Source organism: Cherax quadricarinatus, chromosome 38 (genome assembly GCF_038502225.1).
Source record: "Cherax quadricarinatus isolate ZL_2023a chromosome 38, ASM3850222v1, whole genome shotgun sequence".
Classification (NCBI taxonomy): domain Eukaryota; kingdom Metazoa; phylum Arthropoda; class Malacostraca; order Decapoda; family Parastacidae; genus Cherax; species Cherax quadricarinatus.
In genome coordinates this window covers 14106962-14133857 of record NC_091329.1, presented here as the reverse complement: position 1 = coordinate 14133857, position 26896 = coordinate 14106962, and the positions used below count along the sequence as shown (strand labels likewise).

General features: G+C 42.1%; 1 long non-coding RNA gene across 1 annotated transcript in view; it reads right to left on the bottom strand.

Moving 5' to 3' along the window:
* The window catches only part of LOC138853737 (uncharacterized), a 166319-nt gene extending 140775 nt beyond the window's left edge, over positions 1 to 25544 (bottom strand). Inside the window, exon 1 of the long non-coding RNA XR_011392894.1 lies at positions 25325 to 25544. This is a non-coding gene — a long non-coding RNA (uncharacterized lncRNA). The remainder of the gene's footprint in view (positions 1 to 25324) is intronic.
* Between the last annotated feature and the right edge of the window lie 1352 nt (positions 25545 to 26896).

The following is a 26896-nucleotide window of genomic DNA, read 5'->3' as shown; positions in this document are numbered from 1 at the left end:
ATAAAGCACTGGTTTGGTAACAGAGTTGTCGATAAGTGGAACAAACTCCAGAGTACAGTTATAGAGGCTAAAACGTTGTGTAGTTTTAAAAATAGGTTAGATAAATACATGAGTGGGTGCGGGTGGGTGTGAGCTGAAACTGACTATCTTGTGCTACTAGATCAGATGCCGTGCTCCTCCCTTAAGTGAATGTGACCTGACCTGGCCAGGTTGGGGCATTGGCTTAAGCCGGTAGGAGACTTGGACCTCCCTCGTATGGGCCAGTAGGCCTGCTGCAGTGTTCCTTCTTTCTTATGTTCTTATGTATAGCTATGTATATTTTTTCTGGAGGAGGGGAGAAGGGGGGTAGTGTTCCCCTTCCTTTGGAGAGATGAATCACTAAAGATGAGATGATGAATGGCTTGAGATGGGATGCTGAAGGATGATTTCAAGGATGATGAAGTGCCGTAATATATCATGAGTATCAGGTAAGGGAAGCGATCAGGAATACGAGCATGACAGATGGCTCTTTAGGGCGGCATGCTGCTGCTGTTACAGCAGCAGCAGCTAAGAGAGATGAAGTGAGGCTGGGAAGAGGCTGGCGGTGGCAGCAGCATCTTAGCGGGATGCTGGGACATGCACGAATAATCCCGTATTTTAGTAGAGTGCTTGGGGGCAAGCCGCTAGTATAACGCATCCTAGAAGATTGCCGCTACTAGCTGCAGCCTACTAGCAGATGTATGATTTTATCAAATTGACCTAGCAGGATGCTCTCTACAGATTGAAGCAAGAAGCCCTCCATCGTGCAACTTTACCAACAGCTTAAGGAAGAATTGAGGATGGCGAAGATGGAGATTCGGCGACTGACCAAGGAAAACAAGAAGATTCGTAGTAGTCCTCCTGTTTTGAGTCCCCAGGTCAAGAAGGGAAACTGGTCAGTGGCTGGACAGCAGGGAACGAAGTTGACGATCAAGAAGACGAATGGAAAGGTAGAAACGATGAAGAAGAAAGAGACTGCTGTGGAACCTGTTGTGGAAACATCTAATACATTCTCAGTGCTACCCGACGAATGCGAGTCGACTACAGGGAACGTCACAACGAACGACACCAAGGAAGGTAAGAATATTGTTGTTGTTGGGGATAGCCAAGTTAGGTATATGGACAGGGCATTCTGCTTGAAGGACAGGAGTAGGAGACATAGGGTTTGCTTTCCTGGGGCTGGGATGGAGGATATTGTTAGCCGTCTGGATGACATCATGAGAGGTAATGGGAGCAATCCTATTATCTGTCTCAGTGCTGGAGGCAACGATGTTGGCAGACATAGGAGTGAAGACCTGATTAGCAGGTATAGGTCAGCAATAGAAATAATTAGGAGGAAGGGTGGGAACCCTGTCATATGTGGTATTTTGCCAAGGAGAGGAGTTGGAAATGAATGGTTGTCCAGGGTAATTGGTGTCAATTGCTGGCTGGACAAATACTGTAAGGAAAATGCGGTAACATTCATTGACAACTGGGACCTCTTCTATGGCAGAAATGACATGTATGCCAGGGATGGGGTTCACTTATCTAGGTCTGGGGTGGGGGCACTGGCAACTGCAGTGGAGGGAGCTGTTAGGTCTTTAAACTAGGAATAGTTAGTGGTATGGGTTTTGGCAGGAAAACAGTGAAGTCCCAGTGTAGTAATATTATGAGTTCTAGGGGAACTAGTAATAAGCAGAATGGGGTAGATATTGAAAAGCCAGTGACACTGGGTGATAAGGACAATAATAGGTTTAGTAGAAAAACAGAAATGAGCAGGAAGGGTAAAGAGAAAGGAGAGTCTTTCAATGTTTATTATGCTAATAGCCGTAGTGCTAGGAATAAGATGGACGAGTTGAGATTAGTTGCTAGTGCAGGTAACATTGATGTATTTGCCTTAACTGAGACGTGGTTTAATTAAAAAAGTCGGGACATGCCTGCGGAATGTCACATTCAGGGTTTTAAATTGTTCCAAGTAGATAGAAGTATCGGGAAGAGGGGTGGGGTGGCATTGTATGTCCGAGATCGCTTGAACTGTTGCATAAAAACGGGTATTAAGTCTGAAGTAACACATACAGAGTCTGTTTGGATAGAATTTTCAGAGGGGCATGAAAAATTAATTTCAAGGTCCCAGGACCGAATGATGATGCCTCTTTTGGTCTTGGTATCTTGACTGGAATAGAAGTGTGTAAGATCATTTCTATTGGTGGGTTTCCGATAAACTTGAAATCTTAGGCTGTTGTCTACTTTGTGAATGAGGACGTCGAGGAAAGGTAGCTTGTCATTGGACTCTTCTTCTAGTGTAAACTGGATCGCCGGTTCAACTGCGCAAGGCTCAATGCAGTTGAACCGGCGATCCAGTTTACACTAGAAGAAGAGTCCAATGACAAGCTACCTTTCCTCGACGTCCTCATTCACAAAGTAGACAACCTAAGATTTCAAGTTTATCGGAAACCCACCAATAGAAATGATCTTACACACTTCTATTCCAGTCAAGATACCAAGACCAAAAGAGGCATCATCATCGGGTTTTTCCTAAGAGCATACTGAATTTGTAGTCCTGAGTTTCTTGACGAGGAATGTACATACATCCACCAAACATTCACTGAGTTACATTTTCCTTCATTTTTCATCAAAGACTGCAAGAAAAGAGCTCTTCAGATCATTAATTCTCCACGCATCAACACCACTCCCAACAAAGTTATAATTCTTCCCAACAGCCAGGTTGCACTGAACGTCTCAAAAGTACTTTCACAAGCTAACACCAGAGTCGCCATCGCTTCTAGCACTTCAATAAAGGATCTAACCAGGACAAAATCCAAGCACCACGAACCAGTCAATGCAGGAGTTTACACTATACCCTGTGGAGGCTGTGACAAGATTTACATAGGTGAAACAGCAAGACACCTCGACACCCGCCTCAATGAACACATTTACGCATGTAGGAACGTTAACTTGAACAACGCCTGTGTACAACACCGAAATTCCACCAATCATCTCATGAAATTCAGAGATGCCCAATTAGTGATCAAAGAAACTAATTTCCGCAGACGCAAGTGCCTCGAATCAGCACTGATCGCTGTTTCGAATACAATTAAACAAAACAACGGCAGCTTCACCATCTCCGAAGTCTTATCAAGAATCCTCCCGAAAACAGTAAACCCTGCCATCACAAAGTCTCTCCTGTTATACTACACAAAGCACATTACAGAGAGTGAACACTGAAACAAGCTGCCTCTTTCCAGTCTATATTTGTCCAACCTATTTTTATGTTACCCAAGTAATAGCTTTTATATCCTTTTACTCATGTACGAATTAATTGCTCTACCTTATTGTATTACTTTTGTCACTACCACTACTACTACTACTACTACCACTAGTGAACATCGATATGGTACCTCACTAGTATTGCACCTCACTCTGAGCCTTTATATACCCTCTGTGTCCATGTATTGTTTGTAATGGCTTGATAAAACTCCTGGAGAGCGAAACGTTGCCACAATAAATGTCACACTAGTTGCACTTGTGTCCTTTTAACGTCCTAAATCCTAGACAGAACCAGCCAGTTCTAACCTAACCCAACTTAAAGCTAAAATAACGTAAAAAAGACAAGTCGTGAATAGTACAGAACGTAGGAGGGACGCTAATTAAAAAATATCGAACGGCGCTTTACTGTACGTTCTCCCGAGCATTTGTAAACCATGTGATCCTTAGGACGACAGGTGGCTGGGGTGACGAACAGGAACAGATTTAGTTGAGGATGAATTAGTTGACAGGAGGAGGAGGAGGAGGAAACGGAAGAGGAGAACGGAGGAGGAGGAGGAGGAGGAGGAATCAGTAAACAGGAGAATGAGGGAGAAAAGCTATACAGGTTATATCCTAGATGTATATCTCAACTGTTATAGGGTATACACAGTATATAACACAGGAATATCACAAGTGTAATAGAATATACACGAGGTTTAACATAAGAATATCACAATTGTAACAGGGTATACACGAGGTATAACAGAGGAATATCACACAGACATAGTACACAATTTCCACTTCAACTTGATAACAGCTGTGATAAACCACTTCAGAGGACAACAGCGATGCTCACACTGGGAATGGTGGGGGATGAAAACAAGGAATGGTAGAGGATGGTGGGGATGGAAACAAGGAATGGTGGAGGATGGCGGGGGATGGAAACAAAGAATGTTGGAGAATGAAAACAAGGAATGGTGGAGGATAGAAACAAGGAATGGTGTAGGATGGTGGAGGATGGAAACAAGGAATGGGGAGGATGAAAACATAGAATGAAGGAGGATGGAAACAAGGAATGGTGAGGGATGGAAACAAGGAATGGGGGAGGATGGTGGAGGAAGGAAACACAGGGAATGGAAGAGGATGGTGGAGAAGAGAAACACCCTGAATGGAGGAGGATGGAGAAGAGAAGCATAATGAATGGAGGAGGGGGAGGAGGAGGATGGAGAAGGAAAGCACAGGGAATGGAGAAGGATGGTGGAATGAAATAAAACAATAAAGATAAGAAAACTTAATCTATAACTAATACTTTCTAATAAACAGAAAGCATTATGACATTTTGTAAATTATGACTTACTGTAAATAATTGTCATTTTACAAGCAAATGTGGCATTTTTGTAAATAATTATGACATTTAGTAAAGGATTGTGGCACTTTGTAAATTATTAATTTTTTTTATAAAGCTATGGACAAGCAAGTAACGTATTACTGGGGAAGACGAGGGAAAGCTGCCGACAGTTACTGTTGAGAAAGACAAGACTGCGGTGAGGATCTGTATTTGTACAAGAGGCATTGATCGAGGTTGTGTCTGACGGCACTGAGAATTTGCAGCGAGGAATTTCTGGTTGCAGTATTAGTTAACTGCATCAAGGCCTTCACAAAGCTTTGAGTTTTCCCCTCACACACAATTCTACTTTGCAAACATCAGGCCGAAGTGATATACCGCTGTGACTGGAGCCTGAAAAAAAAACACTGTAAAATATATGTTACCCACAGGTGCAGAAACAGTGTCTCCATCCTTCAAAAATCCAACATTCGCCACTACATTCGTCATTACAAAAGGCCATACTGGAGTTTACAAGGATTTCGACAGCGGGTACCGGCCCAAAGGATGCAGGGGTCCACAGAATTCTGTTTTTGTATACACACCTACCTGGAGGTTATTTCGGGGAGGAATAACCTCCAGGTAGGTGTGTATACAAAAACAGAATTCTGTGGACCCCTGCATCCTTGGGGCCGGTACCCGCTGTCGAAATCCTTGTAAACCTGGAGGGTGTTCCGGGGAACAACGCCCCCGCGGCCCGGTCCGTGACCAGGCCTCCCGGTGGCGAGACAGCTACAAGTCTACCAGTCTGTCTACAAGAACGCAGTTAGGATTTTACAACAGACAACACCACTTTCGCTTGAGTACAGCCTGGAGTTTTACGACTCACTTGCCATGGGTTCTAACCCCATCCGTGGTTTAACTCGCATTCACACCTCATCGCTTGGGACGAAGCAGAATAACTACCAGGAACACGAAAAACTCATGTTTCATTTATTTTACCGATGATATGGATAATTTATCGCGTAAGTAAGTTTATTCAGGTATACACAAATACAGTTACATAGAATTATCATACATAGCAGCATATGTGTAGAAAACCTGGGATAACCCAAAAAAGTCAGACTTATTTCCATTGGGGTCCTTTTACCTTATTATTATTTATTGGTATAGTATGTTTGAAACTTATCAGAGTCTGTGTTAAAGGTATTTGATGCAGCTTGTAGTTTACTTACTAGTGTTGATGCAACAGATGTGTAGTAGGAATTAAAGCAATTTGCCACCTTAGATGTTTCGTGGCATACCTCATTATCGATAGTGAGTACTATGTTAGACCTATCTACTGGCTTATGGCTATACCCCAGCGTACCTCATATCCCTCCTGTGGACGGTATCGCCAGAGAATGTAGCTACACAAAAGGCCTAGAAATTACGCCTTTTTTGGATTTATATCAACAGTTTGTCTTATCTGTTGCAAACAAATTTAAAATATTTGTTTAAAATGTCTGGTATTTTATTTTCATCAATAAGATGGTCTGGAATCATCAGTTGTTAAACGCAGCATCAAACAAAACAATGGGATGTTTACTTTGTCAGTGACCATAGCGCATATTGTATTTAAACAGTTAACTGTACACAGTCGGACAGGCCTCCGGCAGTGCACCTTCCACGCTCGAGTTGTTTTATTTACACCTAAACACATGATACCTAAACAGGTAACGAAACTACTTGAGCACTAAGCCACTGTTCCTTATATCTCCTGTTTACTTGTACAATACCAATGATCAGTGAAAAATTCACTGCAGTAGTATCTGAATACTAGTGAACGATGCCCAAAGAAACTCGCTCTCTACGAGGGGGTGTATAACAAGGGATCAGATAAAAAGCGACACAGACGAAATGTTAATGACCAGAAGTTTGAAAAATGAGTTGAGATGAAGAATGGATGATAACTTTGACAGATCAACTAATGGACTTCTCGTGTGTAATGTAGGAAAGTCTACACTCTCCTGGTAACACTCGCCACACTATGTGTAGAATGTGTCACCAGGAGTGTCCTACACTCACCTGGTGACGTTACGTGGGGAAAGTGTAGGAAAGTCACCACTCTCTCTTGGTGACTATTAGATTCAACAACTGGTGACTGCACGAGGGTCATCAATGCCCCGATGTATGTAATCGTCAACATACAGACTACAATGATATACACATCGAGAGATGTATGTCTCTCAGTGTATGCACACTTAATAATTTAATCTAATCCCTATTTCAGGGATCAGAGTAGATTCTTTCTCTCACACACACCACTGTATATGATACCCATCTCTGTGTATACACAGAAATAGACACTTCATCTCCAGAAGTGAAACACTGAGGATCACTTTCATTATGAAGTATACACTCAGAGTGGAGCACTGAAGCGAACCTCCAGTAGTGGAACACTGAAGTGAACCTCCAGGGAGCCTCAGAAGCCTTCGCAACTGGGGAAAAAATACAACCTAAATTCTTAATGTTTCGTCCAAGGAAAAGACGCAATCAGAGAAAGACCTCCTTTAGCTCAAGATCAACCCAAGTACTTTCGAACTGGTCCGAGACTGACCAGACCTACTTTTAAGACTTCTCAACAATTTTCCTGGTATGGACACAGCCAAGGACCAAAGCTTCGCTAAGGCATTCTTAACATTCCCTTCAGTGTCCGCTACCACGTGGACGAAGTAGCAACTTCTGGAGACAGTGGTCCCACGATTATATTATCACTAGTATTATAATAAAAACTAAGCGCTAAATCCACAAGGGTCATATAACGCTCTCCTAGGATTATTAAAGTCACGGGGAAGTGCTAAAACAGTAGGGGTCATAGAGCGCCCGGGGAAGGAGGGGGAGGGAATAATTGAGTGTGATCTGAAAAAGGGGATGGTAGCTTCAGTTTCCTTGGGTCTACAGCCCTTCATTATTTTTGTCGTATTTAAGAAAATTGGATACATCAGCAATGTGGTGCTACCGTATTGTATGTGATGATTAGAAAGTGGGAACACAAGTTGTGTTATCTCTCGTATTTCCATCACACAGGATGTGTTACATGTATTTCATCACACAGGATGTTACTGTACAACTTCATCAACATGACCCCCCCCCCCACTCTTAACCTTTTCCCCTACCCTTGAAGGGGGTGCTTGCTGGGGTGGTAGGGATCCACGTCAAGAGACTCGTCTCCCTCTTATCTTTCAGCATCAGCGATAAATCTCCCACGAAGCGTGAGAGATACCACCACCAGTATTATCTCGCTCAACCTGGGAGATCTCGAAGGTGCTCGTAAAACTCTCTCCATCCAAGCAAATGGAGCTACAATCCCATACAGCAGATCATGCCTCGTTACCTTCCATTCCACCAAGCGCTGCATGTACCTTGCGGATTTCGTGCTTCACTAAGACTCCAATAATTGCACTGGTTTAAAAATTTTGTGATTTGGAGAAAAAGTTAATTTCACTAAAGTTTTTGTAATGAGGAAAACCAATGCGACTATAATAATCAATTGGCTCAAGTTTCCTAGGAAATTTATATAAAAATTTTGCATAATATATATACATATATATACATAATATACATATACATTATATATATATATATATATAATATATATATATATATATATAATATATATACATATATATAATATATATAATATATATACATATATATAATATATATAATATATATACATATATATAATATATATAATATATATACATATATAATATATATACATATATATTATATACATATATATATATATAATATATATTATATATATATTATATATATATTATATATATATTTATATATATATATAATATATATATTTATATATTTATATATATATTATATAATATATATATATTATATATATATATATTATATATAATATATACCTTATATATATATATATATATTATATATATAATATATATATATATATATATATATATATAATATATATATATAATATATATATATATATATAATATATATATAATATATATATATATATATATATAATATATATATAATATATATATATAATATATATATAATATATATATATATATATAATATATATATATATATAATATATATATATATATATATATATATATATATATATATATATATATATATTAGTGCCGAATAGGTAAAACTGGTCAATTAGCAAGAACTCATTTAAAATTAAGTCTTCAAAATTTTCTCTTATACGTTTAAAGATACATTTTTCATTTATGTTAATGTAAAAATTAATAATTTTGTACCAAAAGAACTTCAGAAAACTTACCTAACCTTATTATAACAAAAGCAATTAAATTTAGCGTAATCCAACTAAATATATTTTAGATAAGTTTACAATAATTTAATAACAAAAAACAATGAAAAATATATTTTTAGTTAGGTTCAGAACGATTTTTGCGAAATTGCATACACAAATTTTTGCTTACCTTATCCGGCAAGAAGAGCGTTGCCATTTAAGCCAAAATCGCAAGTTTTACCTATTCGACACATTATATAATGAATTCACTTATACTGATTCAGCTCGAGGCTTCTTTCCTTGTCTATTGTATTCCACTTCTGGATCATCTCTTATTATCTAGTAGTAATCTAGCAGTGATAGATCCATTTTCCCCTGGTAGCGTTTCTCCACGAGTGAGAGATCCTGCTGGAAACGTTCATTTTCCTTGTACATATCTTTCCTGACTGGTGGCATCATGCAGAACAATCTGCCGGCTCCCTCGTCACACGCCTGGCACTGCAGAGGCATATTTTTCCTTCTTTGATTCAACTACTGGTGAAGGTTTGTTGCACAAGTTTTGCAGCATGTGTGGGGCCCAGCTCTTGGCCTTATCTCTAGTCTTACCGTCAAAAATGAAAGTACTAAGCTCTCCTAATCACTGCAGTTAAAGCATGCGCTTGCGGTGAGAAAGCAAACGTTAGGAAAATTATCTGCACTGTTCCCACAGTTACGAGACATCTTTGCCCAAATTTGGCTAAAAACGTCAATATCATAAGCACAGTAAAGAGTGACAAGCGTTCACTGTATGACTTCCAAGAATGGACTGATGCAGTCCAGTTAGCAGGGTGATGTAATATCTGAATTCTAAGTGACTCGTCCATTTTATGTCATTACCGTTGCCAAAAAAAAATCAAAATAAGTTAAAAAAATTGGTGAACCATTCAGTACAAATCTGTCCCCATCACCCTCAAAAAAAAAAAAAAAAACTGATGAGAAATATAGGAAATTGTATTTTAATTTTTAAAGAATTACGCATTGTGAGGTTGAATCAAGAGCCTTTAACTGTACAGTATATTTACCATCATCTTCCCAAGTCCAGCATAACAGCAGCCGGCCTGAGTCCATATCTTTATAAATAAATCCAACTTGCAATTTCAAGTATCATTTCTGTATTTAATGAACCAATATTAGTTTTGGTTATGATGTAAAAGCAGGAAGCCCTAAAGGTACTGTGCACCTGTGTGGTGGCCTTAGACAAGGGCAAGGTAGCGTCCTGCTGAACATAAGGGCAAGATGACGTGTCCAATACAAGACTAAGATGATGTGCCCAGTACAAGGGCAAGGTGGCGCCGTGCCCAACAAAAGAACAAGATGACGTGCCCAACACAAGGGCAAGATGACGGGCTCAACAAGGTGGCGTCGTGTCCAAAGTTCGGCCACTTCGTGACTTGCGGTAACCCCAGGTGATCGTTGAGTCACCATCCAACCTGCCTGATGACCTCTGATAAGTGAATGGCGGCGCCGAGGTCACAGTCCTCTAGTAGTCGCATATTTCTGATAGTTTCCAATAGATTGTTTTTGCTCTTGCAGCCCGGCCTGAAGTCTGGCTTCCCTGCTGACAGCACGGTCAACCAGATTGTTTGAGCTAGCGAACCACAGCTCCACATAGCCTTCAGAAGCAAGCACCTGTAGCGAGAAGCCAGTCTAGATCATGCAGACTGCTTAAGTCATGGTCACTATGTGATGTAATATATAAAAATCAATGAAATAAGGGACTACTAACAAATGTTCAAGAAATATTAGAACATAAGAAAGGAGGAACACTGCAGCAGACCTACTGGCCCATACTTGGGAGGTCTATCAAACCCAAACCTACTAAAAATAATATTCCCCCAACCCGTTATCACAGTAATTTATCCACGGTGGCGTATTACCAACCGCTCTAGGAACAATACCCTGACTTTGCCTTTTCTAAATAACTCATAACCACTTGAACTTGTTTAAATTCAACCATACCTTGCCAGAACATGTTAAAAATAATTCAGAAGCACGTGTAAACTATATTGTATTTCTTTGTGGCTGAAATCATTTCTGTACTACAGACACATTATGTAACCAGATAAACTTATCAGTTCAGTACCGCTGTAATTTACTTAGTTACCAATGGTTTACTTGAGTGACCAGTCCATGAACTCATTATATAACTCTCTAATCTTTGGTCTAATACACACAGCATGGGTATGGGGACTTTACTACCCACAGGATGGGTATGGGGTATATACTGAATCTATTAACCTAAAGTATGTCGCTTCCTCCTCCCACAATATCGTGAAAGTTATGTGTGTATGGTGTCAGTCCCACATGTAGACACTATGACCTGTGACCTGACCTGCTGCCATAACCACTCCACTAAGAGCGTAAAAGAAGACTGGAAGGAATTTCCCTTTGGTGTGACTTGTAAATGGTCTACAACGGGCAGAAACGTCGTCATAAGCTTGTATATCTTATGTGCGGGTTATTTGTGTATTGTTCCAGTGTATTGTGTCTTTCTGTAATAAAGTGTTTATTTTAGAAGTTCTTGTTAGGCCTGAGGCAGGATCAAGTCAGAGGATTCCTTATACACCACCACTACCCTTGACTCCTCCCCTCCACTACCATGAGAACCCCCCCTCCCCTCATTCCCCCATCAACCCTCTCCATCCTTATCACTCACACACTCCTCCTTCGTCAGGATCACCAGCAACACCCATTAGAGAGCTTCCTCATCCTTCCATACTAAGGAAGGTGAGGCTCCCTTCCTTTCTCTCTCCCAGCAGCCTTTCACTTTACTCTCCCCCTCATACTTTCTTCTATTCTTTCCATATGGTTACTCCTACTTTCACCTCTCTACTTCATCCTCCCTTCTCATCATCCTCCCTTCTCACCATCTTCCCTTCTCACCACCCTCCCTTCTCACCATCCTCCCTTCTCCCCATCCTCACTTCTTACCATCCTCACTTCTTACCATCCTCTCTTCTCACCATCCTCTCTTCTCACCATCCTCTCTTCTCACCATCCTCCCTCTCTGCCTCCACATTGAGGGAAGGCAGAACTTCCTGGCTAGCTCCTGAGAAACAAAAATGGCGATGCTGTAAAGAAACTGGAGCAAAGTGCTGTAAGAAGCACTGTGCTTGCTGACACAGTACTTTAAGTAGCACTCTGCTTGAGGACACAGTGCTTTAAGAAACATTCTGCTTGAGGACACAGTGCTTTAAGAAGCACTCTGCTTGAGAACACAGTGCTTTAAGAAACACTCTGCTTGAGGACACAGTGCTTTAAGAAGAACTCTGAGGACACAGTGCTTTAAGAAGCACTCTGCTTGAGGACACAGTGCTTTAAGAAGCACTCTGCTTGAGGACACAGTGCTTTAAGAAGCACTCTGCTTGAGGACACAGTGCTTTAAGAAGCACTCTGCTTGAGGACACAGTGCTTTAAGAAGCACTCTGCTTGAGGACACAGTGCTTTAAGAAGCAATCTGCTTACTCGCACAGTTATTTCCCCCGTGACGCCTTTCAAGAGTCAAGACTTTTCAACTACTCTTATAGCAACTCCGCTTGACGCTCAAAAATACAATTGCCTCAAGTAGGTTTTTTTGAAATTTTAATGCAATATATATATATATATATATATATATATATATATATATATATATATATATATATATATATATATATATATATAAGAATCCTGAGCTTGAGCCTTACAACCATAAAGGCAGATTCATTTTACAACGTTCGTTTACCGACGCATTACCATGCGCCAATTTATAAAACGTTTCCTGCACACAGACTGGACAGAAGCCCACTTAGCCACAGAAAGTAATATGGAACTATTCTTGAAGAAAGAAGAGAGACGGAGAAGGCCAATACTGTCAAAGTACCACACTTGGATCCACTTCGAGGACAGCGTGAAACAAGCTTTTATGCCACAAGACGGGCAGAAAGCAGCAACTTCACTCTGGCTGTACCTTCTCCAGAACATCACTTCATCTGAGATCATATATACCCAGGATGACTCGAGTCTGGAACACATTCGTACAGCATAATGATGTCAACGAGATAGTCAGTTGATCAAATGAAAATGCTGGCACACAGATGGCTCCAACTTCATCCTGTTCCCTACTTGTATGTCTCATAACAATAAAAATGCTTTCAAATGAGCTGATGTAGGTAACAGCTCTTAGCTTGTCAGTAAAGTTAAGAATCCTTAACCTGTAAATAGCTTGTTAATAAAGCTAGGGATCCTTAACCTTGTCAAACCCTGTGTAAAAAAAAAAAAAAAAAACTATTCTTGAAGAAAGAAAAGAGAGACGGGGAACTATTTAAGAAAGAAAAGCGAGGGGGAACTATTCTTGAAGAGAGACGGGGAACTATTTAAGAAAGAAAGGCGAGGGGGAACTATTCTTGAAGAGAGACGGGGAACTATTTAAGAAAGAAAAGCGAGGGGGAACTATTCTTGAAGAGAGACGGGGAACTATTTAAGAAAGAAAGGCGAGGGGGAACTATTCTTGAAGAGAGACGGGGAAGTTTACCTGAAAGAGGATATTACAGCTGATAGGTTATTTCTCAAGCATTCCCTCATCACAGTATTATATTACTCAACCTTCCTTCTCCCAGGATGAAAGATTTTTGGATGTTTTATATGTATGTTGTTTCAGCATTCCACTTTACCTTCACCAATGTTTGTATGCATTAATGTGCGTGTTTTTACAATATATATATATATATATATATATATATATATATATATATATATATATATATATATATATATATATACATACATGTGTGTGTGTGTGTGTCTCGTGCTGAGTAGGTAAAACTTGTGATTTTGGCTTAAATACAACGCTCTTCTTGCCGAATAAGGCAAGGGAAAATTTGTGTATGCAATAATTTCGAAAAAATCATTCTGAACCTAAAGGAAAAAATATATTTAATTGTGTTTGTTTATTAATTATTGTAAACATATCTAAAATATATTTAGTTGGATTATGCTAAATTAAATTGCCTTGTTATAAGATTAGGTAAGTTTCCTAAATTTTTTTTGGTACAAAATTATTAATTTTTACATTAACATAAACGAAAATATATATTTTTAAACGTATAAGAGAAAATTTTACAAAGAACTTAATTTTAAGCGTATATATATATATATATATATATATATATATATATATATATATATATATATATATATATATATATATATATATATATATATATATATATATATATAATACAGACAGAGAAGGAGAGAGAGAGAGAGATTAAGAGAGGGGGGAAAGAAAGATAGAGATGGAAGGACATCATGACCAGCTACACACTCATATGTAAAGTATGTTAACGTAGACAGGAACACATAATAGCACATTATTTCTCAGACTCATTTGTTAATAATAAGATAATCAAAGCCTTGTACTGCATATACAGTTAACACCGGCTACATGAATAACCTCTTGTATGGTGAGACTGCAACCTAGCCAATGACCAATGAACATGTTTAAACCTCGTCTTACCAAATTTTCTGTATTCTACGACATTAATATAGTAAACAGTGTCGAGTGTCGGGAGTGGTAATAAGATACTTGAATGTCTTGACTTTGTATCTATATATAAATGATGAGTTATGTAACTAGAATGTAATACATGGAATTAGTAGTATTATGCAACTATAGCTATCCTTAAAAGACGCTGTAACCTCTGTAATCATGTTTTTTAAGCTACCAGTCCAAAGGTGGCTATGGATTAGGTTAGGTAATAATTGTCAGGAAACAGGACAAGTGTTTCCTGACGTGGGTCTTAATCATATGATGACCCGGAATATTTGGTCATCTAACCGAGGCCTTCCGCTGGCTTACCCGTGGCTATGGGGGCACAATAAGATGTCATCCAGCCATTCACAGTGTAGCGCCATGTTATTCTCGATCTTCGTCTATTGTACCTGAAACATGAGGTGGAGTCGTAACATCACGCTACTAATAACGTAGCTTACAGTACCTGAAGCTGTCATCACACTACTTAGAACGTAGCTTACAGTACCTGAAGCTGTCATCACACTACTTAGAACGTAGCTTACAGTGCCTGAAGCTGTCATCACACTACTTAGAACGTAGCTTACAGTACCTGAAACTGTCATCACGCTACTTAGAACGTAGCTTACAGTACCTGAAACTGTCATCACGCTACTTAGAACGTAGCTTACAGTACCTGAAGCTGTCATCACGCTACTTAGAACGTAGCTTACAGTACCTGAAGCTGTCATCACACTACTTAGAACGTAGCTTACAGTACCTGAAGCTGTCATCACACTACTTAGAACGTAGCTTACAGTACCTGAACCTGTCATCACGCTACTTAGAACGTAGCTTACAGTACCTGAAGCTGTCATCACACTACTTAGAACGTAGCTTACAGTACCTGAAGCTGTCATCACACTACTTAGAACGTAGCTTACAGTACCTGAAGCTGTCATCACGCTACTAATAACGTAGCTTACAGTACCTGAAGCTGTCATCACACTACTTAGAACGTAGCTTACAGTACCTGAAGCTGTCATCACGCTACTAATAACGTAGCTTACAGTACCTGAAACTGTCATCACGCTACTTAGAACGTAGCTTACAGTACCTGAAGCTGTCATCACACTACTTAGAACGTAGCTTACAGTACCTGAAACTGTCATCACGCTACTTAGAACGTAGCTTACAGTACCTGAAGCTGTCATCACACTACTTAGAACGTAGCTTACAGTACCTGAAGCTGTCATCACACTACTTAGAACGTAGCTTACAGTACCTGAAACTGTCATCACGCTACTTAGAACGTAGCTTACAGTACCTGAAGCTGTCATCACACTACTTAGAACGTAGCTTACAGTACCTGAAGCTGTCATCACACTACTTAGAACGTAGCTTACAGTACCTGAAGCTGTCATCACACTACTTAGAACGTAGCTTACAGTACCTGAAGCTGTCATCACGCTACTAATAACGTAGCTTACAGTACCTGAAGCTGTCATCACACTACTTAGAACGTAGCTTACAGTACCTGAAGCTGTCATCACGCTACTAATAACGTAGCTTACAGTACCCGAAGCTGTCATCACACTACTTAGAACGTAGCTTACAGTACCTGAAGCTGTCATCATACCACATACAACGCAGCTTACAGTACCTGAAGCTGTCATCACACTACTTAGAACGTAGCTTACAGTACCTGAAGCTGTCATCACACTACTTAGAACGTAGCTTACAGTACCTGAAGCTGTCATCACGCTACTAATAACGTAGCTTACAGTACCCGAAGCTGTCATCACACAACATAGAATGCAACTTACAGTACCTGAAGCTGTGATGAATGGTCTTGAAAACCGACAATTTGAAGAATTGAGACACTTATGCAATATATGGGAATCTTTAAAGAAGAACGTTTCGCCACACAGCGGCTTCATCAGTCCAATACAAAGCAGGAAGGTATAAGGAGAGGAGTAGTTTGAGGTAATCAGTCCCTCAGCCTGGAATCGGTGTTCAGTCCATCACTCTTGTAGGAAGTACAACATAGGGCCAGAGAGGTGACTTATATACTGCAGTCAGGTGAGTTGAAGCAGGAGGCGGCGGGATCACAGTGGAACCATCCACTAGTCACTAGTGTAAGAATGTCTTCGTCCAAAGGTTGGACAAGGGTTGAATTCTTTGTATCAAGATCCCATGATGAATGGTTTTCAAAACCATTCATCACATCTGTCAGACACTGCAGCATCATGGGATCTTGATACAAAGAACTCTTCAACCCTTGTCCAACCTTAGGAAGAAGACGTTCTTACACCAGTGACTAGTGGATGGTTCCACTGTGATCCCGCCGCCTCCTGCTTCAACTCACCTGACTGCAGTATATAAGTCACCTCTCTGGCCCTATGTTGTACTTCCTACAAGAGTGATGGACTGAACACAACGATTCCAGGCTGAGTGACTGAGTACCTCAAATTCCTCCTCTCCTTATACCTTCATGCTTTGTATTGGACTGATGAAGCCACTGTGTGGAGAAACGTTTCTTCAATGAAGATTCCCATATGTTGCATAAGTGTCTCAATTCTTCTACCTGAAGCTGTCATCACGCTAGCCGTCAAGCTAGCTGTCATCAAGCTAGCCGTTCAGGCTACACAGAATGAGGTGACAGACTAGGTAGTTTGAACAGAGTAGGGAGGGCAGGCATGGAGCCAGGAGACTTGACTAGCATCCAGGGTGGAAGCTCAAGGTCGACTGGTCTGGAGTACAAGGCTACCGCTGCTAGCAGCAGCAGCAGCAGCAGCAGCAGCAGCAGCAGCAGCAGCAGCAGCAGCAGAAGCAGCAGCTGCCACCGCTGCAGCAGCAGCCGCCACCGCTGCAGCCGCCGCCACATTCACAGCTTCCTGCGGCGCTCCTCAGAAATTGTTTTCACGGCTTTACGTAAAAGAAATGGCAAGATCACTTTCATCGCTGAAGAATATAATGCGTTTAAAGTAAGAGCTAAAGGGAAGTTTTACTTGCTACGTTAGAGGGAAGTTTTACGTGCCATGTTAGAGGGAAGTTTTACCTGCTATATTAGAAGGAAGTTTTATGTGCTGTTAGAGGAAGTGAATGTGTACTCACCTAATTGTAGTTGCAGAGGTCGATTCATAGCTCTTGACCCCGCCTCTTCACTGGTAGCTACTAGGTCACTCCCTGCTCCGTGAACTTTATCATACCTTTTCTTAAAGCTATGTATATGGATCCTGCCTCCACCACCTCACTTTCCAGAATATTCCACTTTCTGACAACTCTGTGACTGAAGAAATACTTCCTAACATCTCTGTGACTCATCTGAGTCTTCAACTTCCAATTGTGACCCCTTGTCGCTGTGCCCCATCTCAGGTGCATTTTATCTCTGTTCACCTTGTCGATTCCTCTCAGTATTTTATATGTTGTTATCATGTCCCCTGTGTCGTCAGGTCAATTTCCCTTAACCTCTCCTCGTAGGACATGCCCCTTAGCTCCGGGACTAGTCTCGTAGCAAACCTTTGCACTTTCTCTAATTTCCTGACGTGCTTGCCCAAATGTGGGTTCAAAACTGGTGCTGCATACTCCAATACTGGCCTGATGTACACGGTGTATAGAGTCCTTACTGAGATGTCGGAAAGCTACTCTTAGGTTTGCCAATAGTCCATATGCTGCAGCAGTTATTTGGTTGATGTGTGCCTCAGAAGATGTGCTCGGTATTATACTCGCCCCAAGATCCTTTTCCTTGAGTGAGGGTTGTAGTCTTTGGCCTCCTAGGCTGTATTCTGTCTGCAGTCTTCTTTGCCCTTCTCTGATCTTCATGACTTTGCACTTGGCAGGGTTGAACTCCAGGAGCCAGTTGCTAGACTAGGCCTGTCCAGATCCCTTTGTAGTCCTGTCTGGTCCTCCTCCGATTGAATTCTGCAGAGATACTTCCGAGTCTATTCCTTCCGTCATATCATTCATATATACCAGAAACAGCACCGATCCTAGAACTGACCCCTGTAGATCCCCGCTCATCACAGCTGCCCATTCCGACACCTCGTCGCGTACCATGACTCGCTGTTGCCTTCCTGTCAGGTATTCTCTGATCCATTGCAGTGCCTTCCCTGTTATACCTGCTTGGTCCTCCAGATTTGCGCTAATCTCTTGTGTGGAACTGTCAAAAGCCTTTTTTACAGTCCAAGAAAATGCAATCTACCCACCCCTTTCTCTCTTATCTTACTGCTGTCACCTTGTCATAGAACTTCAGGGGGTTTGTGACACAGGATTTCCGGTCCCTGAATCCATGCTGGTTGTCGGAGATAAGCTCATTCTTTTCTAGGTGCTCCACCACTCTTCTGATAATCTTCTCCATGACTGCATATTATACATGTCAGTGATACTGGTCTGTAGTTTAATGCTTCTCCTTTTTAAAAATTGGGACTACATTTGCCCTCTGCTCCCTCTCTCAGGACCCATGGAGAGATGTTATCCGGCCCCATCGCCTTTGAGGTATCTAGCTCGCTTAGAAGGCTCTTCACCTCCTCCTCGGTTGTATGTATTGTGTCCAACACCTGATGGTGTACCCCACCACTCCGTCTTTCTGGAGTCCTTTCTGTGTCCTCTGTGAATACTACTTTAAATCTCATGTTAAGCTCCTCACATACTTTTCGGTCATTTCTTGTGAGCTCCCCTCCTTCCTTGTGTGTGTTGGGGGGGAAGATGGATGTGTATGTGTGAGGAGGGATGGGTACGTGTGTGGGGAGGGGTACATGTGTGGGGAGGGGTACATGTGTGGGGAGGGGTACATGTACATGTGGGGAGGGGTACATGTGTGGGGAGGGGTACATGTGTGGGGAGGGGTACATGTGTGGGGAGGGGTACATGTGTGGGGAGGGGTACATGTGTGGGGAGGGGTACATGTGTGGGGTACATGTGTGGGGAGGGGAACATGTGTGGGGAGGGGTGCATGTGTGGGGAGGGGTACATGTGTGGGGAGGGGTACATGTGTGGGGAGGGGTACATGTGTGGGGAGGGGTACATGTGTGGGGAGGGGTACATGTGTGGGGAGGGGTACATGTGTGGGGAGGGGTACATGTGTGGGGATGGGTGCATGTGTGGGGAGGGGTGCATGTGTGGGGAGGGGTGCATGTGTGGGGAGGGGTGCATGTGTGGGGAGGGGTGCATGTGTGGGGAGGGGTGCATGTGTGGGGAGGGGTACATGTGTGGGGAGGGGTGCATGTGTGGGGAGGGGTGCATGTGTGTGTGTGGGGAGACGGGTGTATGTGTGTGGGAAAGGTAGGGAGAAGGGGCAAGTGTGTGGGAGAGAAGGGAGGAGGGGAAGAGCAGGTTTTGAGAGGTGGTCACTGGGAGTGGTCGGATCACCCGAGAGGTGGTCACTGGTAGTGGTCGGATCACCCGAGAGGTGGTCACTGGTAGTGGTAGGATCACCCGAGAGGTGGTCACTGGTAGTGGTTGGATCACCTGAGAAGCGGTCACTGGGAGTGGTCGGATCACGTGAGAGGCGGTCACTGGGAGTGGTCGGATCACCTGAGAGGCGGTCACTGGGAGTGGTCGGATCACCTGAGAGGCGGTCACTGGGAGTGGTCGGATCGCCTGAGAGGCGGTCACTGGGAGTGGTCGGATCGCCTGAGAGGCGGTCACTGGGAGTGGTCGGATCGCCTGAGAGGTGGTCACTGGGAGTGGTCGGATCACCTGAGAGGCGGTCACTGGGAGTGGTCGGATCACCTGAGAGGCAGTCACTGGGAGTGGTCGGATCACCTGAGAGGCGGTCACTGGGAGTGGTCGGATCACCTGAGAGGCGGTCACTGGGAGTGGTCGGATCACCTGAGAGGCGGTCACTGGGAGTGGTCGGATCACCTGAGAGGCGGTCACTGGGAGTGGTCGGATCACCTGAGAGGCGGTCACTGGGAGTGGTCGGATCACCTGAGTGGCGGTCACTGGGAGTGGTCGGATCACCTGAGAGGCGGTCACGGAGTGGTCGGATCACCTGAGAGGCGGTCACTGGTAGTGGTTGGATCACCTGAGAGGCGGTCACTGGTAGTGGTTGGATCACCTGAGAGGTGGTCACTGGTAGTCGTTGGATCACCTGAGAGGTGGTCACTGGTAGTGGTTGGATCACCTGAGAGGTGGTCACTGGTAGTGGTTGGATCACCTGAGAGGTGGTCACTGGTAGTGGTTGGATCACCTGAGAGGTGGTCACTGGTAGTGGTTGGATCACCTGAGAGGTGGTCACTGGTAGTGGTTGGATCACCTGGGAGGTGGTCACTGGTAGTGGTTGGATCACCTGGGAGGTGGTCACTGGTAGTGGTTGGATCACCTGAGAGGTGGTCACTGGTAGTGGTTGAATCACCTGAGAGGTGGTCACTGGTAGTGGTTGGATCACCTGGGAGGTGGTCACTGGTAGTGGTTGGATCACCTTAGAGAAATAGTGTAGCTACTCTGGGCTACTTCCTCTCACCACCGAACGATGACTGGTGCCCTGGTAAGGAAGGGGTAAGGGGGGAGGAGGATAGGGAAGGATAGAAAAGGGTGAAGGAGGTTTGGGGGGATGGGGAGTAAGAATTAAGTGGCCCAGTCACTTTTGAGTTTTACTTCTTAATGAACGTGTGCATGTGTGGTCAACTCAGTGACTGAACACTATATAAAGAATTCATTCAGGTTGAAGTTACGGACAGTCAGCAAGAGTGTCACTTCCCAAGGTCATATTATACTGATGTTTGTGGCCCTGTGAAGTCCCTGAGAGGCACGCATCTGCTATAAAGTGAAGTCAGTTTAACATCCCAAACCTCAGCATCCGGCCGTTCATTACCCTGATCTCCAGCTAGTTCGAAGCAGCAACAGGTTTCAGTTACCATGTGCCAGACATGGGTACAGGTTAACCCCTCCTGGATGCTCTGGCTCACAGGGTACTGGGAACCGAAGAGTGAACTGGAACTTAGTAAGAGACAGAAACTCAGTATGAGAGCACCGTAGAGAATTTGGAGGTCTACAGTAAACATACAAGATTTGTTCGGTAACTTTGCAGAGACCACCGTAAAGTCTGCCCTCAACCTCGCTTTCTGATACATCGATAAAAACCTTTATCTTCTAAACATGAACCATATCATGCTTGAGGAAGTTAACTGGAACAACATAAGTAAGACTGGCGAACCTCAAGCACTGCCTTCGGCAACCTCAACAAAGTCACTTAAAGCCCTAATCAAATTGTATGTTACATGCATCGTAAACTACACAAGACCAGCACGGAGCTTACATGTGGTCACTGATATCCAAAAAATAAATAAAAGTCTAGAAGTGAGGGATCACAACAGTCACAAGGTTGAAACAAATGATTCGTAAGGAAAAGCTAAGATTACCGAGCTTTACTTACCTTAGAAAACTGAATGGATTTCATAGATAATCACGACGTACAAGATACTCAGACGCACAGATAAGGGCGGAGAGCAACAGATTGTTTAAAAAGAATATAGTGGGAACACGTGGACATAGCAGCAAATAACAGAACGTATTAAAAAGGCACCGGGAAATATTTCTTTAGTCTCAGGGATACAAATGACTGACGAAACGGGGGCGGAAGAAGCTTCAGATACAGGTACAACAGGGCCCAAAAGTCTAGAACATGTACAAGGGTCGCTAGTACTAAAGGGACGGAACCAGGAGCTGTGATTCAACCCCCACAACCACAAATGAGTCAAAAGACCAACCCCACACACACCAAAAAAACACTCATTAGAAGTATGAAACGGTAATAAATCCCACCTTGTATACCATGTAATGAAAAATAAAACCCTCTGTCTCTCGTATTAATATTCAAATGAAAGTAATATATCGAACACCACACACACATGCAAAACAACCACGGGGGGAGTAGAATGATAGCTCTAGGCCTTTCGTGTTGCAATTAACACATCAGGAGCTTGCAAAATTGCAGAAAAGAGGAGGGTTTCCACGCGAATACGTCCCCAGAGGGCAGCGTTCATGGTTGTTTTGCATCTTGTATCGCTTGGTTTGCGATATATATATACGTATATATATATATATATATATATATATATATATATATATATATATATATATATATATATATATATATATATATAATTTATTTATTCCCCAGATTGACTACCATATAGATATGCTAGGTATGACGAGGGAGGGTATGCTATTGTGTGTGTGTGTGTGTGTGTGTGTGTGTGTGTGTGTGTGTGTGTGTGTGTGTGTGTGTGTGTGTGTGTGTGTGTGTGTGTGTGTGTGTGTGTGTGTGCGCGCGCGTGCTAGGGTGACTATTCTCAGTGTATAAAGCAGTGGTACTAGAGTATGGTTGTGGTGGTGGTTGGGGGATAGGGGCGTCAGGTGTATGTGAGTGAAACATTTGTTAAGGAGAACACACACAAGATGGTTTCTAGCCACCCTGATATTATTAAGTAAACCAAGTACTACGAGAAACTGAAAACCTCGGTGTGAAATACCTATCTGCAATGTTTTGAGCCTTGCAAGTAAAGCAACCAAATTCAAACACACAGGAAGTGGAACAGTCTGGCGAGTGATGTGGTGGAGGCAGGAACCATACATAGCTTTAAGATGAGGCATGATAAAACTCAGGGAGCAGGGAGAGAGGGGGCCTAGCAGCGTTCAGTGAAGAGGCGCGGCCAGGAGCCGAGTCTCGACCCCTGCAACCACAATTAGGCGAGTACACACACGCACTTTGTTCCTAGGGTTGGCAGCAAGCTTAGTCCACACCAATAACAGAACTGAGGACCCCAAACTGACATTCCTGGGCCTTTGTTCCAGAGACGTGGTTCCAAGAGGCGCTACACCACTCTTGTTAAGTTTAATTGCACCAGTGGTAGGCGTAGGCTGACGAACGCGCGTCTGACACACCTTAATAACAAGGCTGAACGTAGGGGCGCTCAGTCCAACCACCAGATTTTCCTAGCTACTGATAGTGTAATGAGATTTAAGGATGAATCACATTGAATGAGTGGCTAGTGAAGACAATGTCTAATTAAGCGCTGATTAATGATGCTAAAAGTGAACACTATTATGGGGAGCGCTAAACCCGTAGGGATTATACAGTGCCTGTGAAAGGGGAAGGGGGACGGAAAGCATTCAGGCTTAATTTAGAGAACTGGAGCACAGATCCAACTCCCTAGAACAAGAGCCCTCACCAGCATCAAGGAACCTCCCTAGAGGGGTGAGGGTGAACACTAATAAAGTGTTACGCGGGTGGAAATATTGATGATAATTTTTGGTAATACAGATGCAAGAGATCCCTCTATTTCGGCTTCTTGTCAAGAGACCCTTTTCAGCGAAAGAAACTTTGACCTGTATTCCAACAGACTGTCCAATAGGCTGAACGTCCTCCGTAAGTCTTCCAACTCAGTCTGACATATTTTATTGACTTGTATATGAAGCTCCTCCAGTGGTGAAGGAATATGAGAGAGAGAAAAAACAGATTTTGTTCTTTCAGTGTAATGTTCACAGAGTATATGGTAGTGATCAGTTTATTAAATATGATTTTGAGGTTGATCTTGTTGCTGTGTCACAATGGAAGCGGCCACCTTGGTAGAGATTAAATGGTCCGCCAACGATCCATGACCTGTCGACATTGTACCCACTTCTCTGCACTCTCGTTCGTTCGTTCGTTCGTTCGTTCGCTCTCAACCCCCCCCCCCCCTCACACACACCAAAACACATACCAGATAGCATAAAACTAATGAAAATACCAACAAATGAGGAAGGGAAAATGGTCAGATAAGTGGTTGTTTGAGTTAAACCCCAGCTAATAAAAGGTTACGATGATTCGGGAAGGTTCCCTGAAGACTCGGAAGATAAAACCTACACAACTCAATGAAAGAGAAAGACCTGGGAGTAAGCACAGCTGCATGAACCTTGCCCTAGTTACCTTACACAAGCTTGGCCAATTTGAAGCCGGTCGGATGACGAGTTCTCAAGTTATAAACAAAAAAATCTAGAATACTAAAAATGATGTAGGCTATCATTTAAAAGGGTTCTTTCGGGTATAGAGAAACTTATCCCCGTATCCCTTAAACCCAGCTCCCTCCACCTCAATGTTTTGGGTGCACTGAGGTGCAATGTAACAAAATATACATGTATGCATGTGTATCTTTTCATGTATGTATGTATGGTACTACATACCTCTTTAGGAAATAAAAAATAATTAAATTATAAATAATAATTATAAATATTATTCATAATACTACAATAATAATAATAATAATAATAATAATAATAGCAGCCAGTAGAGTTATACATAAGGTTACTGGAAGTGCAGCAGCAGTAACATCGTGTCACCCTGACCTGTAACAAATCTGGAACACCCTACCTGCAAACTCTAGAACTGCAGACACAACCATCACTTTCAAAACTATCGTTAGAAAACCTCTTACCTCCCTGACACACCCCACCGTCAGCTAACTATATGATAACCACCTGTTCTCTTGTATCATACACATAAATAACAACCTGGCTTACTCTCGATATCTGTGATTCCCAACAATTTACTTACTCACCCAATTGACTATAAACATAGAAATACGTAATAAAACTATTACCTAATAAATCTTAAACTAGTCATAAGTTTGCCTGAGATACTCCAATATAGGAGCTTCAATAGAAACTATGTATCGTACCAAGACAAAACCATTCACACTGGTAAATTTACGAACTTAGCCTTCATATCAACATGCTCCATAATCTGTACCAATATAGTCTGAATTAATTTTAGTCTGCCCGAAATGCCTAGTCATGCTAGGCGTGATAGTGGCCCTCTCTGTAATTAGTATTTTATAATATGTAAACCCCACATTGTAACCAATATTCTATAATATATAAACCCCGAATTGTAATCTTTATAGAGAATAAACCTGATTGATTGATAGATAGTATCATGTCACTTTACCTTGTATCACGTCGACATCAACACACTGTCAATCAACCAAACCTGTGTCTAAACTACAGGTTTTCCACTTGTTGTTCCCACCACTATAATCTTCGCCACTTCATGTCTATGTAGAACCCTCGTTGGTTGAGGGCAGATAGCAAATAAAATGGTCAAACAGGGCACAATATACCGCACCTTTCAAAACAGTCACACTGGCAGGCTATGGCGAGCCTCTCACCCCGCTCCCTCTGGCAGTTTCTGGGAGACAACCGCTACTAACCCCTTGTTTCTGGAGAAATGCATAGTTTCCAGCAATGTACCGGAACTGTGGGAAGTGTGAGGTTATAAGAGTACGGAGCTGGTACCACAGACGTGTGTGTTAAGTACACTACGATTGAAGTTTTTAAGAAACAAGTACTGCTATATGGGTAATAGGTGTCCTTTACAATTTATACCAAGAGCAAATGTTGTTGGTACCTACGTAACATACTCTGTTAATGCTTTTAGATTTTTAAGAGTAACGGGTGCAATTTAAATACTGTTAAATGTACATGTTAAAATGCTGTCTTCTACTACTACTATTACTACTTCATTTCAGCTCATTTCAAAGCATAACTCTGACCAAGGTATGCTACCCCCCCTAATCCACAGGATGCCACCCACAACAGCCGACTAGCACCCTGGTACCTATTCACTGCTTGGTGAACGTGGGCAGCAGGTGTGACGAAACTTGGCCATACGTCTCGCCCAGCCCTAGAATTTAACCCAGGTCCTTTCCGTTTTAAGCCTAAAGCTCAGTCACTGATCTGCAGGATTTGTAGAAGGTACCAACATCAGCAGGTACTTTCAGGAATTTTGAAAGGTATTACAATCAGGTATTTTCACGAACTTTGGAAAGTATTACTAGGAGATGTTTTCCGGTTTTAGCAGCAGATGTTGCAAGGAACTTTCGAGGTATTTGTCGCCAACAGCTTCAAACACCACACTTCATTGCAGCTCAGTTCACCGCGGTGGGAGAGCTGGAGTAAGCACTGCTGAATACCGTCCTCTCTTTAACGACTAGTACGGAGGCTAATTTCCCTGGGGAGTGACTGTCTTGCCGGCCACAGACAAGTACCACACAGCCTCTTCACTCCCAACTGCTGACAACCTTAACTGGGAACACATTTCTGTACCAGTGTGAGGAGTAATGTTAATTGGACCAGGAATAACATACGAACCATTGATCCAGGATTAAAAAAAAAGTAGAATCTAACAGACCTCAGATTATTATATACTGTATTGTGTAACGTATATATTGTACATAGTATTGTGTAATGTATATAATATACCAGTTATTGTATTATGTATACTGGTAATGTTAACAAAAGAATAGAGACATACAGTATACTATAAATTCTGATTGCCTATTGTCTTATAATTGTGAATATATACATATGTCGTGCCGAATATGTAAAACTGGTCAGTTAGCAAGAACTCATTTAAAATTAAGTCCTTTCTGAAAATTTCTCTTATACGTTTAAAGATATATTTTTTCATTAATGTTAATGTAAAAATTTGTAATTTTGCACCAAAAGAATCTTAGAAAAC